Source organism: Protopterus annectens, chromosome 3.part1, assembly GCF_019279795.1.
Source record: "Protopterus annectens isolate FY-2018-M chromosome 3.part1, PAN1.0, whole genome shotgun sequence".
In the NCBI taxonomy this organism is placed as follows: domain Eukaryota; kingdom Metazoa; phylum Chordata; order Ceratodontiformes; family Protopteridae; genus Protopterus; species Protopterus annectens.
The window spans coordinates 415,837,410-415,844,736 of record NC_056732.1 but is presented as its reverse complement, the minus strand read 5'-3'; positions in this window follow the sequence as shown (position 1 = coordinate 415,844,736).

The following is a 7,327-nucleotide window of genomic DNA, read 5'->3' as shown; positions in this document are numbered from 1 at the left end:
ACTTGTATAGAGTTTAATTTATGTAACATTTTGAAGGAAATGCACTATGGTATAATTGCTCCTTGTGGTATTTGAACCCAAAACCTCTGACTACAGTCTTACACTTGACTCCTAAAGTTGTTTTGTGCTACAGAGTTATGCATGCATACTTGCTTTTACAGTTAGGATATGCATGCTCACTTTGCTACTACTGTATACCAAAAAGTCTATCATTAACTTTTAAACCTACAATAATACTTCTGTTGTGTTGCATGCATACCACTTGCTTCCATTACTCTCTCCAGACATTCAACATGAGCCTGCCAATTCAACTCTATGTCAGCATTAGCTATGAAAAGCAAAGAAAAGAGCAGAAGAGCATTATACATACCAATATTGACTATATTTAGCTTTAGATGTATTAAAAATTCTCTTTATGAGCATACCTACACAACTGTAAGATGTCAACAGTTAGAAATCCAATCAACCACTGGTTGCGGGTGTACCTCTTGCACCTTTGTAGGTCATGGAAGTGGTGTCTACACTGTTCTCCAATGCATGGGATACCAGTTGCACTGGATACAGCCTTAGCCAAACTACTCCAAGCCTCAGACTTGTGATGGGAGCCTGAGTAGTCCCCTGCAGAAGATTTTGGATGTGGCACTTTACCAGGAGTCTAATAAATATCCTGAACTTCTGAACATCCCACCTCTGTGCCCTAAACTTGAAACCTTTCCTCTAATGCCAGTCATGTCTAATGCCAAATGTAGAGCAATGGCACTTAATGATTGCCTGCCAATTCCTGTTATCACTTTTACTGGTAGTTCACAAACCCGAGAAATTATTCCAACTGTGTTTGCACAATGTTAAGTGGAGAGCAATAGCACCAAGCAGGGAGGAAAGCAGTTTTTGAAACTGGAAGGTTAATCTGACACTTGACAGTAGGTTAAGGTGTGTTTGTTGCTGTAAATAGGAAATAAAAGTTTTAAAATTGAAAGATAACTCTTAGGTGAGTTAAATTTGCAGACATACACTGGAGAGCATAAATTTCATGATGTGACACATTTTTGTTTTGGATTTATACACTGATCAAATTAAGTTTTAAATTGTGGGATTCAAACCTATGCATAAGGGACAAAACACTTTTTTCCACAGTGGTGATTTTCCATCTTTGCCACAGAAGAAGTGCTGCTTAGACATAGTCATGAATCATTCATCAATACAGCTAACAGTATGAGGTGTTAACACAGTATGTGTGTGACATGACAATGTTCTTGTATATTGATTCAGTTGTGTATGTGTCTTATTTAACTGTGAAGGCCATACAAGTCCAGAAATTAAAATATGCTTACAGAAATATAGTAGACAGTGTACCTTCAGTCATACATCTGAAAACACAATAAGGGTGTCTTATCCCTCATAAATATAATTCACATAAGCTCCACTATCTAGAGTGTTATAAGTGATACTGAATATAAGAGGAAGTGGAACAACAGTAAAAATGTCTGGAATGCCCTGCATTAGAACCAAGGACCATGTGTATGGCAGCCCTAGACTTATACCTATTGCCACAAAAATGTTGAAATGACACTTGTATATTTTTCTGTTCATTGCTATAAATTAGACTGTCACAACATTACAAACATGTTGCACTGCTTGTATTGGAACCTGGGACCATTTGTATTACAACCCTACACTTACACCAACTGCCAGAGGAGTAGTTCCATGATAGTTCCATAATTTCCTAGTCATTCTTAAGTTCTGTGTGTTAACCACCGCTCAATGCTGTTTAGAGTGGTTGTGCTGTGCCCAACAGAATTAATTAAACGGATCCTCTTTCAGTATCTGACTGTCTGCATATTGTCTGCAAGTGTTCAATGGCTGCAGGTGTTAGGGAACCTTACTAACCTAACCTTGCTAATCACTGCACAATGCCACTTAGCAGCATTGTGTGATGGAAAGCAAAAATTCCAACAATGTATCTTTTTTGACCTTTACAACTTATACAGATGCCCTATTTGTAGGTGTTCTGTCTGTTTCCGGTGAGGGCCACTAAAGCTAAACCTGGCATTCATTGCTTCTCTGTTTCACTCCTTTGCACTAAGTAGTGTACCATACAAATACTACAAATAAAAAAAGGAAAAGTAGTTGAAATGCAGAAAAGCAATCTATGAAATAAACACTACAAAATGTTGTTGGTACATATAAAAGATTTTTACACTGGTCTGGATTTTAACTCTCACTCTGATGAACCTTCAGAATAAAGTAATGGTGTCTTATCTCTCTTTGCCACACCAACAGCTTTGCAGCATCAAACTAAAATCAATCTGCATACAACCAAATATAGCATCATCTATGATACTAACAAGTCATATTACAGTTATTTGCCGATGTATTAATTTCAGATGTAGTGCATTGAGTGATCACACAACCATGTATGACTATTGCTTGCACAAATGAAGCTCTGCCTTATCACTCTGTGTTTGTTGCTCATTCTTGTCTTATTTGAGCAATAATCTGAGACATGCAGTCTATAAGGCATTCTGTATCATTCTCCTTAAAATGTGTGAGGATATTAAATGGCAATAATATGCAGCTGTCAACAAATGGAGGGGAGGTTGGATGTTACTGAACAAAAACTGTGAAATGTGTGTTGCTTACTAACATTTAAAATCTTGATACAATTATTTCTACACTTTGTAAGTCTAACCTGGCTGACACACCCACTGGAGGAAAGGCTGCTGTTGTGTTTTCCTTCTCCCTACCAGTAATCATTCACAGTTGCAATCCATCAGCAACAAACACTGAAAATTGCATGTACTATGTTTATATCTGATACACAGAGCCAAGTATTTGGGATTCACCAATTCTAATTAGTTCACACCTCAGTTGCATCTTCAACATGCTCATAGCCCTGAATTTACACTATAAAAAGGGAACTGAGTAGCTAGGGTACCTGAAGATGAGGATACGTGTTTATATGGATAACACAGAAGAAGATATTACTTTGGGATTTACCTGCACAGAACACTACTGATCTTGATAATGTATACATTTTTCAGCTATATACTGGATATGCTGAAATGTCAGCAAGAAAAATCAGCTATATATATATATATATATATATATATATATATATATATATATATATAGACACACACACACACACACACGCACACACACACACATTAGCAAATGTTACTTTTATCTGAATGCATTTCTTAGAAGTCTACTAATGGCATTGGCATATTTGTCAGGGCATTTTACTTTCTCATGTTTTGGGTTGTCCTCGGTATTTTACAACACCCATATTCCCCTCCAAATTCATCATGCATGGTATAATTTTTTTATTTTTATTTTTAACACAATACTACAGTCCCAGCAACCAGTCCATAAACCCCTTTTGTCATAAACATTTGCAATGTTCAGTACTTCTTTATATAAAGCTTTCAAATCTATGTTCAAAGTCTCTCTGTCTAATGCTGTTCAAAACTGTACATGAGCTATTAAATTGTCACACACTTCATGCCTACCCATATCTTTGTCTTCTTTACTTTGAATCCTTACCACAAACTTATGTTTTTCATTTTCTTCTGCCTTCTTTTCTACTACTCTACTTTTGCCTTATTTGACTCAATTTGCATATGTTTTCTTTTTCATCTAACCCTATTCTTCAGGATTGTCTTTGCATCTTTCTTTTGTATTTTCTCCATAATGTCTCTCCAGGAAACATCTCCTTCATTTTTTGGCTCAATCTGAACCACCATTTCTTTAAGTAAATCATCCCACAACCCTCCTGAATGAGGGGTCATAATTATGTATACATCATTTGCTAACTACATCAAATAGATTTCTTTGTAATATTTCCTCAGAATCCTGCACACCTTTTCCAGTCTCAGTATTTCCTTTCTCCTTCGTTTCTTTCACCACTCCATCTCCTTCTCTCTCACTGTCTGCCTCCTTGTTTCTCTGGGCTACTTCTGCTACTGGAATGGAAACAGGAAGTGCTCCTCCAAAATGGGTCCCACTTGCAACAATGATGAGTTGGGAAAATTTCCCAATGTTCTGCCCAAATTTCCATATAAATACAACCTCAGGTCTCCCTGAAAAGAGGTCACTAGGCTAGGGGAGCTAATCTGGTCAACAACACAGTTAAAATAATTCAACAGCTCAAAATAAGTGTTTTTGCAGACTGTCAAGTCCACTCTATAACCCATGAAATTATGTACACCATATTTACAGTTACAGTCACAGTATATTTTAGAATGAAGAAACTCCCCAAAACATCATATAGATGTATAAACAATCTCTTGCTTCACTTTTACACAAGCGAGCAGTTAGTTCAGAGATACTGAGCTATGAAGACACAGGGAAAAGCCAGGGCAAACACCATAATGATCTGAAGGAACTCCATGGTAACTTCATCTTACTCACTGGTGATGCAGGTGTTTCCATCACCTACAGTTATTTATCATAGGTGAGAAAACACAATGGTAAATGAGAAAATGTGCTGGCTTTTACATAAAAGCCCTAACATTTTGCCAGCTGAATTGCAAAATAGAATAAATCTGCAATTTGTTTCTGCTCTTATGGAAACATTTAAGTAAGCAGGCAAAATGTTGTTTATTTGAGTCACCTATAGTCCAAATATAAAACAGATGGCTAGTCATCTGCTGACATTACCCTGCTTTAGACACTGGATAGTAGGGAAAACTGGTGGAATGTCACTAACCATGTTTTATTTATTTATTTATTTATTTGCAGTTGGTTTACCAGGATAGTCCATTGGGCCAAGATGAACCCGTTTTCAATGGAGTCCTGGGGAGAAAAGCTCCAGTAACAAGGTTACAATAGGTTTTACATTAGATTACAATATTTAAAAGTGATACAGCTTAGAGCATGACATTTCAAGTAATAAAGCTCAAGCAAGGTTACAAATAGGTTTTAGGTTATATTACAATATTTACGAGTGATACAGCTTAGAGCATAATGTTACAGTAGTACAGACAGGTGATGAATGTTACAGAAGATACATACTGGAAAAGAAAACATTTTTGTATATGTACTGAGAGGTCCTAAACTCTTATGAAGTATGAAAGTATGACATATTAAGATACAGTTTTGTAAAAGGTTTAGTAGAACAAGCAGAGAATGTAGGAGTTAGGAGAGGCAGTAAAGGAAGTTAGCGGGAGATGGGGAAAAAAGAGATTGCCAATGTATATTATGATGGATGAGAGCAGGAGCATTCCCACTGGGATAGTAGGTGAGAGTGAAGAGATTTTTTGAATGTGAAGTGGTTAGAGGTGATACGAATGGATGGAGGTAGGGAGTTCCAGAGACGTGCTAGACCATAGGATAGGAGATTTTTACCTGGGGGATGGGTTGGTTTGTGCAATTCTATTAGGTTTTTGTTGTTAGATCTTAGTACTCTGTTAGGTAGGTGCATTTTAAAGGTAGAGGAAAGGGATGGACACAGTAGGGGATTGAAAATGAGTTTATGTGCAAGAGTCAGTTGAGTATAGGTGAGATGATTGGATAGTTCTAGCCATTTTAGTTTGTGGAGAGAAGAACAGTGGTGGCTAGATGATTTGTGGCTAGTAGCGAATTTGGCGATTTTGTTGTAACATGAGGAAAGTTGAGTTTTAAGGGAAGATTGTAGGTTAGTTAAGAGTGGGGCTCTGTAGAGAAGGGAGGGGATTAAAAATGAGGTAGAGAGAGTGATTTTAGTAGAGGGTGTGAGGTAACGATTTTGTCGGTAGAGCACGCATAATTTTTGATGAGTTTTTTTGATATTTAGTTGTAGGTGGGAGTTAAATTTAAGCTTACTATCAATTTGGACTCCAAGTAATTTAGTCTCAGACATCAATTCCAGAGATGTGTTGTTCTGACTAGTGATAGAAAATGTGTTTGTATTGATAGAGGTGACTTTAGAGGGAGTGAATACCATTAATTTGGTTTTAGAGGCATTTAGTGGTAGGTGATTATTTTTCATCCATTGTTCTGTGATTGAGAATGCATCTTGTGTAAGCTTTTGCAGCATAGGGAGGGATGTGGCAGAAAAGATAATAGTTGAATCATCTGCATATTGGAAGATATTTGAGAAAGGGATAGAATTACGGAAGTCATTTATGAATATATTAAAGAGGAGAGGACCTAGTATGGAACCTTGAGGAACTCCAGTTGGGGTAACAAGGAAAGAGGAAGTGGCCTTTTTCCATTTTACTGATTGATATCTATTAGATAAGTAACTGGAGAACCAGTTCAAGGAAGAGGAGGACAGGTTAAGTTGAGAGAGTTTAGTTAGAAGAAGTTTGTGAGAGATAGTGTCAAAGGCCTTTGAGAGGTCAAGTAGGAGGGTAGAGACTATATGACCCGAGTCTCGGGCTTTATTTACAGCTTCCAGGAAGGAAAGGAGGGCTGTCATAGTGCTATGACCACATCTTAAACCATGCTGTGTTGAAGTTAATAAGTGATTGTCTAAGAGATATGGTAGGAGTTGTAGTTGGATACATTTTTCTAGGAGTTTAGAAATGGGAGATAGGATAGCGATGGGACGGAAATTAGTTGTATTGTTATTACCACCTTTATGTAAGGGTATGATAAAAGCCTTTTTTCAGATTTGGGGTACTATGCTTTCGTGGATGGACCAGTTAATTAGAATACTAATGGGGTAGGCAATGGCTTCTGCAGCTATGCTAAGAAAGTATGACAGGATGCTGTCTGGGGCATTAGAGCAAGGCTTATGATGTCCTTCAAGGATGCATCTGCAGTCCTTACAAATGGGTTGTCCTGTCGTCAGGCAGCCCTTCGGTCGGCCGGATTCCAAAGTCTGGGTCTGGCCTCGGCTGGTGTCGCACTTCACCCGACGTCATCTCTGCTGGTCTTCGGGTATAAAGGCATCAGCCGACGCCATTTTCCTCAGTCTTTCTTGCCGCGTGGCGCCCGAAGCAGAAGCTGTTCGCAAGTGCCGGTCGGTCAGATCCAGAGATTACTACTACCAAATACTACTTCGAAGACTTCTAAAAAGCTAAGTACCCCGTTGGGGACTCTTTCTTGCCTCAGCCGATGTCAGAAAAAGTGAATAACTGTTTAACTTGTGGGAAACAAATACCTCATAAAGATTTCCACTCTTACTGCTTACCTTGTTTAGGCCCAGACCACAACGTAGCAGCCTGTTTAGCCTGTGCTTCCTTCAACCGACGAACGTTTAGGCGTCGGTCGGAGTTTGCTGAACAGTTTTTCGGCTCAGATTTTGCGTACATTATGCCGTCGGATCCTCCGACTTCTCAAATTGTTAAGAACGCAAAGAAAAGACCGACACTCGCGGTCCGGTTTCGCCGAAACCACT